Genomic DNA, 8,236 nt, shown 5'->3' with positions numbered 1-8,236 from the left:
TTTCTATCTGTGTTACCTTGGGTAAGTTATTTAATCTTTCTGAACCTCAGTTTTCTCATCTGTAAAGCAAGAAGGTTGGACTAGGTCGTCTCTAAATTTTGTTCAGCTCTAATATTCTATAGTTACAGGGCAGTTTTTACTGAGCAGCTATGAGCAGTGCTCTGTACAGTCTATCACGTTATTTTTTTTACATTTTTTTTTAAAAACCTTTCAAAATGCATCTGCATGCCATATAAATGGAAGAAGTCAACATTATTCATGTATGTGGAGACTAGGACATCATGTAACAGAATTAGATATAGAATGTAGTATTGCAGACTCTTTTTAAATGTCTTTATTTTGCATTACAAATTGTACTTTGAGTTATTATCACTTTAACTGGCTTGTGTTTTACATTTACAGCACAGATCATCTTCCAGAACTTTTCACTGTTTCTAGTTTCCATTTTATTGGAAACACCATCTCTTTATAACTGAGTAAAGAACATGGCAGAGTCGGGGGAAATTTTTGTGCCTGTCTCTTTTTACTCTCTCTCTCTCTCTCACTCTGAACATAAATAGTATCTTGGCAGCTGATCTTTGTCGTTTAAAAAAAAACACATGAAAAGGAAACAGCAGTGGGTGATCTGCTTTCTGAAACAGTGTAAGAAAGATCTGAAGAGTGTTAGCTTTGCACTGAAGCTCCTTCAGCTTCTGCTTTTACAATATTTGCAGGAAGTTTCCTGACACTAAGGGGGAAAAGAAACAGTGGCCAGAGACTGTCTCCTGAAAATATGCAGGAAGGATAATGTGGAGGCCAAGACAGACGTGTGTGATGAGCTCCAGCCGTGCCTCAAAACAGGAACTGATGACAGGGAGGTTTTGCTATTTATCTTCCAGGGTTGTTTTAATATGCAAAGTAGGTCCTCAGCGGCAGCTGCTATTCAGTCAGCCACATTTCCTGAACTGGATAGTGTATTTTTAGTTGACAGGAAAAAAAAACACTTGGTTAGGAAGGAGCTCGGATGGTCACGTCTTAGAAACTCAGATCAGCACTTGAGACTTTACTACATTTCCCAGATGAGTTACTGTCACTCTGGGCAGCAAGCAACAGAGTGTTTACTTCAATTCTCTTCCTTTCATTAAAAATCATTATATAAGGTATGATGAACATATTTTTCTGTATGAGTGTCAAACAACATAAAAGTCTACAAGGTGAAATTCCTAAGCTCACCGTCCAAATCACTACTCCCCTCCTTAGAGATAATCAGAACCCACAGTTTGATGTACATTTTTACAGTGATGTTTCTATAATATACTCACATATTTTGGAGCAGACAGATATTTTTTTTTGTTTGTTTGATTAGGTCTTTTTTTAATGTAATTGTGATATCTGTAACATTTCATTTAACAATGTTGCAGTGATTTCTCCATGTTAGTACATATAAGTCTACCTTGGTTATCTTTTGTTACTATTTTAAAAAATAATTTATTAAATACTGAGAAGGCAATAAGAAGTATAATACTAAAATACAGGTGAAATTATGTGACCCTAGAGATTTGCAGAATCTGCAGGAGACCTTTCTAGAACAGGGAGTGCTGCAGCTTCCCCAGGCCAATCTTACGTGGTTGCACAGGTATCGATAAGATGGGAGATCAATGGCTGCTCTGGAGGGAAGGCAGAGCATTCCCCAAAGAATGGGTGTTTACACAACATAGGATTGCTCAGATACTTTTGGCCCCTAGCAAAGATTGCCTAAGTGGTGTTCTTGAGGTTGTTACATACCTATGCTTGGGAAAGATGTGGAGGCTGGAGGAGGTGAGGAGATGGGGAGAAATCTGGAGTGTAGAGAAGCTTGGATTTCCGTTGACACCCTTTTTTTTTCCCCTAGAGAGTTACTGACACACAGTCACTGGATTAAATTGATACTCCCATCTCAATTAACTCATTAGTAGGAATAACAAATTTACATACCATTGTGTGGGCTTATTCTCATGAACCCTCCATCCAAAAAAGTAAAAAAAGAAAAGAAACAAGGAAGATGTGGGGTTTTTTAAACCCTCAAACATTGAAAACTTTTCTTCCCTTTAACTGCTTTCCCCAGTCACATCAGGTGAGTTATATGTGAAATTGATATTTCAGAGTTTGCCGTGGTAGAAAAAGAAAGATGTAGGAATAAGACTTTAAGAAAGAAAAGAGGGACATATAAAAACTATATCAGGATATGAATACCAATGCCCCACCCCTAATCATTTGAAACAAGTGTTAGAGGCAGCAGCAATACCGGATTTCCATTTAGTCACCCGCTAGATCTGTTGCCTTTTAAACAACTTTAGATACCATTTTTATTTTGATAACTGCAGGGAGAGGGCAGGGAAATGTCTGCCTGGCGTGTTACAACATATTAAGCTTATACCTTGCTAAAACTCTATGAAATGGTGACTCCTGTATAAATTCTGATTCTCCTTCTTCCTAGGGGTCTTTTATCCATACTTGAAGACTCCTTGGAGATCCCTATTGTAAGATTGGGAATTCTGCCTTCTAATCTGGCTCATTGATTCACTTCTGAGTGGACTGAGACAAATCCTACTAATTGTTGAATTTGTTTCCTTGTTTGTGAAGCACTGAAGTAAGTAATCCTCTTGTGGAAGTGCCTGGGCCACCTTTTAAAAGTTGGTCACCCCTGTAGCGGGATCGGAAATATTGCAGTTATTTTTGGAGTTGGATGAAGAAATGTATCTTGAAATTAAAAAGTAGTTAAACCTATAGCATTTACCATAGATGGGTTTGAATTTTGTATCAAAGACAGTGTCAAATCTAGGTTGGTTAATAAATAAACTAGAAGCAAACACAATAAATGGGAATAAAACATTTAACAGATGTTAAGTTTGGCTCACGCCACACGGTGGCAGGCTTACTCTGTGTTGTGCTTCCTTTTCAAGCAGCAAGTCTAAATGCTTGCATTTAACTACATTAAATCTTTTTAGAAAATTATCTTTTAGAAAGTTATCTTTTAGAAAGTATGACATAAGTTATTAATTTGTCAAGATTATATTTTCTTATAAAGTGTACTTTACGTTGTATGATACCTGAGCAGCAGTGATTTGAGCCTTCAACAGGACATTCTACCTCTAGATCTCAATTACTTCACCACTAAAATGATGGGCTTGGGTTACTTACAGTTCTAAAATTGTCATACCTCTCCTATAACTAAAAAAAGCCTAAACATTCTTCTTCAGTAACAAGAATTTCAGTCATATTGCAGTTAACTTGATAAGGAATATAGTTTTTTAGTTAGATTGCCTAGATTTGAATTTGAGTTCTGTCATTTATTAACCGTGAGGTAAGGAACTTCACCTGTCAAAATTCCAGTTTCCTCACGTGTAAAGTGCTATAAATTATACTACATATCCAACAGGGTTGTTAGGATTAAATGCGGAAAAATGTATGCGTGGCAGAGACTCACAAACTGTTCACCAAATCATTTCTTTTTTTTCCTGGATAATCAGCTAAACCACATTTCACATCGTCACCTGCAGTTAATTGTGGTCATAAGACTGAATTCTGGCCAATGGAATGTAAGAGAAAGAAATTCATGTCACTCCTAGGCTCAGCTCTCAAAAATCTCCCATTGTGATCTTTGTACTTTCAACTTCTGCAGTTTCCCCAGAAGCTACTTGTTAAAGATGGCAGGACGACGTTCTTCAGGAAATGGAAGGAAACTTGGTCCCGAAGCACGGTGTGGAGGAGAGCTTTATGCCTGTTAGAAACACTCGTTTTGGACTTCACGTAAGTGAGAAATAAACTTCGATTTTGTTAAGCCACTGAGATTCTGGGATTTATCTGTTATGTCAGCTAGCATTAACTAAAATAGCATGTAAAGCACTTAGCACAGTACCTGTTTAATAAATATTAGATGTTATCAATATCATGACTCTTAATAATACAGACCAAGAGCCTAAAACTCTGAACTTAAAACACAAGCAATAGTATGGAAATCTCTTCTGCAGTATACAAGACTTGGGCCCCCCCTTTTTAAAAAAAAAAAAACTAGAGAAATAAAGTTGCGTGTAGAAGTAGGAAAAATCTGAACAGTTCACGTATGTAACTTGTAGAAAATCAGTATTTTGTATTTATATTTGCTACATACACTTTGGGGAAAAAATTAACAATATGAAAGAAGAAAAATTGAATTAAAAATTTAAGTTGGTGCTATCTTTAAAATAATTTTTTTTTAAAGTTGAAGTATAGTTGATGTACCATATCATGTAAGTTTTAGGTGTCCACCATAGTGATTCACAATTTTTAAAGGTTGTATTCCGTTTATAGCTATTATAAAATATTGGCTGTATTCCCTGTGTTGTACTATATATCCCTGTAGTTTATGTATTAAATACACAGTATATTTTATACACAATTTGTACCTCTTAATCCCTTACCCCTATTTTGCCCCACCCCCTTTCCCTCTCCCCACTGGTAACTACTAGCTTGTTCTTTATATCTGTGTAAAATAATATGTTAAATTGTTTCTTCCTTGTGATGACTTCAGTGTTATGATTCATTCAATGATTTCTCTTAGTACTTCACACAATGCTTATCTTTCTTTCTTGAAAGTGTCTTTTCTTGGCTCCAACACTTTCCGATATTTTAACACTTTTGCTCATGCCTATTCCCAGTTCTCTTAAAGCCCAGATCAAATTTCGCATATTCAAAGACTTCCAAGACATCCTGGTTGGAAAGGATCCTACTTACACTGAACTGTAACATTTATAAAATCTGAGGCTCTTAACCATTTGCTGTCTTCTATAGTAGGGTTTATTTTCAGGTGGGTTTATAGAGCTTGCTTCTCCTTAACAGACTGTAAACTACCTGATGAGAGAGACTGTGTTTTTTGTTTTGTTTTGTTTTGTTCTAACATCTTTATTGGAGTATAATTGCTTTACAATGGTGTGTTAGTTTCTGCTTTATAACAAAGTGAATCAGCTATACATATACATATATCTCCATATCCCCTTCCTCTTGCGTCTCCCTCCCACTCTCCCTATCCCACCCCTCTAGGTGGACACAAAGCACCGAGCTGATCTCCCTGTGCTATGCGGCTGCTTCCCTCTAGCTGTCTATTTTACATTTGGTAGTGTATGTAAGTCCATGCCTCTCTCTCACTTCGTCCCAGCTTACCCTTCCCCCTCCCCATGTCCTCAAGTCCATTCTCTACATCTGAGTCTTTATTCCTGTCCTGCCCCTAGGTTCTTCAGAACCATATTTTTTAAAATTCCGTATATATGTGTTAGCATACTGTATTTGTTTTTCTCTTTCTGACTTACTTCACTCTGTATGACAGACTCTAGGTCCATCCACTTCACTACAAATAAGTCAATTTCGTTTCTTTTTATGGCTGAGTAATATTCCATTGTATACATGTGCCACATCTTCTTTATCCATTCATCTGTCGATGGACACTTTCTTCAGTTTATTAATATGGTGTATCACATTGATTGATGTGCGTATATTGAAGAATCCTTGCATTCCTGGGATAAACCCCACTTGATCATGGTGTATGATCCTTTTAATGTGCTGTTGGGTTCTGTTTGCTAGTATTTTATTGAGGATTTCTGCATCTATGTTCATCAGTGATATTGGCCTATAGTTTTCTTTTTTTGTGACATCCTTGTCTGGTTTTGGTATCAGGGTGATGGTGGCCTCGTAGAATGAGTTTGGGAGTGTTCCTCCCTCTGCTATATTTTAGAAGAGTTTGAGAAGGATAGGTGTTAGCTCTTCTCTAAATGTTTGATAGAATTCTCCTGTGAAGCCATCTGGTCCTGGGTGTTGTTTGTTGGAAGATTTTTAATCACAGTCTCAATTTCAGTGCTTGTGATTGGTCTGTTCATATTTTCTATTTCTTCCTGGTTCAGTCTTGGAAGGTTGAGCATTTCTAAGAATTTGTCCATTTCTTCCAGGTTGTCCATTTTATTGGCATATAGTTGCTTATAGTAATCTCTCATGATCCTTTATGTTTCTGCAGTGTCAGTTGTTACTTCTCCTTTTTCATTTCTAATTCTATTGATTTGAGTCTTCTCCCTTTTTTATTCCTGATGAGTCTGGCTAATGGTTTATCAATTTTGTTTATCTTCTCAAAGAACCAGGTATTAGCTTTATTGATATTTGCTATTGTTTCCTTCGATTCTTTTTCATTTATTTCTGATCTGATCTTTATGATTTCTTTCCTTCTGCTAACTTTGGGGTTTTTTTTGTTCTTCTTTCTCTAATTGCTTTAAGTGTAAGGTCAGGTTGTTTATCTGAGATGTTTCTTTTTTCTTGAGGTAGGATTGTATTCTATAAACTTCCCTCTTAGAACTGCTTTTGCTGCATCCCATAGGTTTTGGGTCATCATGTTTTCACTGTCACTTGTTTCTAGGTATTTTTTAATTTCCTCCTTGATTTCTTCAGTGATCTCTTGGTTATTAACTAGTGTATTGTTTAGCCTCCATGTGTTTGCATTTTTTTACAGACTTTTCCCTGTAATTGATCTAGTCTCATAGCATTGTGATTGGAAAATATACTTGATAATCATATCAATTTTCAATTTTCTTAAATTTACCAAGGCTTGATTTGTGACCCAAGATAAGATCTATCCTGGAGAATGTTCCATGAGCACTTGAGAAGAAAGTGTATTCTGTTGTTTTGGGATGGCATGTCCTATAACTATCAATTAGGTCCATCTTGTTTAACGTATCATTTAAAGCTTTTGTTTCCTTATTTATTTTCATTTTGGATGGTCTGTCCATTGGTGAAAGCGGGGTGTTAGAGTCCCCTACTATAATTTTGTTACTGTCCATTTCCCCTTTTATGGCTGTTAGTGTTTGCCTTATGTATTGAGGTGCTCCTATGTTGGGTCCATAAATATTTACAATTGTTATATCTTCTTCTTGGATTCATCCCTTGCTTATTTTGTAGTGTCCTTCTTTGTCTCTTGTAATAGTCTTTATTTTAAAGTCTAATTTGTCTCATATGAGAATTGCTACTCCAGCTTTCTTTTGATTTCCATTTGCATGGAATATCTTTTTCCATCCCCTCACTTTTAGTTTGTATGTGTCCCTAGGTCTGAAGTGGGTTTCTAGTAGACAGCATATATAAGGGTCTTGTTTTTGTATCCATTCAGCCAGTCTATGTCTTTTGGTGGGAGCATTTAATCCATTTACATTTAAGGTAATTATTGATATGTATGTACCTATTACCATTTTCTTAATTGTTTTGGGTTTGTTATTGTAGGTCTTTTCCTTCTCTTGTGTTTCCTGCCTAGAGAAGTTCCTTTAGCATTTGTTGTAAAGCTGGTTTGGTGGTGCTGAATTCTCTTAGTTCTGCTTGTCTGTAAATGTTTTAATTTCTCCGTTGAATCTGAATGAGGTCCTTGCTGGGTAGAGCAATCTTGGTTGTAGGTTTTTCCCTTTCATCACTTTAAATATGTCCTACCACTCCCTTCTGGCTTGCAGAGTTTCTGCTGAAAGATCAGTTGTTAACCTTATGGGGATTCCCTTGCATGTTATTTGTTGTTTTTCCCTTGCTGCTTTTAATATTTTTTCTTTGTATTTAATTTTTGATAGTTTGAGTAATATGTGTCTTGGTGTGTTTCTCCTTGGATTTATCCTGTATGGGACTCTCTGTGCTTCCTGGACTTGATTAACTGTTTCGCTTCCCATATTAGGGAAGTTTTCAGCTATAATCTCTTCAAATATTTTCTCAGTCCCTTTCTTTTTCTCTTCTTCTTCTCGGATCCCTGTGATTCAAATGTTGGTGCATTTAATGTTGTTCCAGAGGTCTCTAAGACTGTCCTCAATTCTTTTCAATTTTTTCTCCATTCTACTTCCAAGATTTTGGATATCTTTACTATCATTACTCTGAATTCTTTCTCAGGTAGAGTGCCTATTTCCTCTTCATTTGTTTGGACTGGTGGGTTTTTACCTTGCTCCTTCATCTGCTGTGTGTTTCTCTGTCTTCTCATTTTGCTTAACTTACTGTGTTTGGGGTCTCCTTGCAGGCTGCATTTCATAGTTGCCATTGTTTTTGGTGTCTGCCCCCAGTGGCTAAGGTGGTTCATGGGCTGGGTAGGCAGGCCACCTGGTGGAGGGGACTAGAGCCTGTGTTCTGGTGGGTGAGGCTGGATCTTGTCTTTCTGGTGGGCAGGTCCATGTCTGGTGGTGTGTTTTGGGGTGTCTGTGACGTTATTATGATTTTAGGCAGCCTCTCTGCTAATGGGTGG

The sequence above is a fragment of the Neophocaena asiaeorientalis genome, unplaced genomic scaffold (genome assembly GCF_003031525.2).
Source record: "Neophocaena asiaeorientalis asiaeorientalis breed wild unplaced genomic scaffold, Neophocaena_asiaeorientalis_V1.1 scaffold59, whole genome shotgun sequence".
Lineage (NCBI taxonomy): Eukaryota > Metazoa > Chordata > Mammalia > Artiodactyla > Phocoenidae > Neophocaena > Neophocaena asiaeorientalis.
This window is presented reverse-complemented; position numbering follows the sequence as displayed.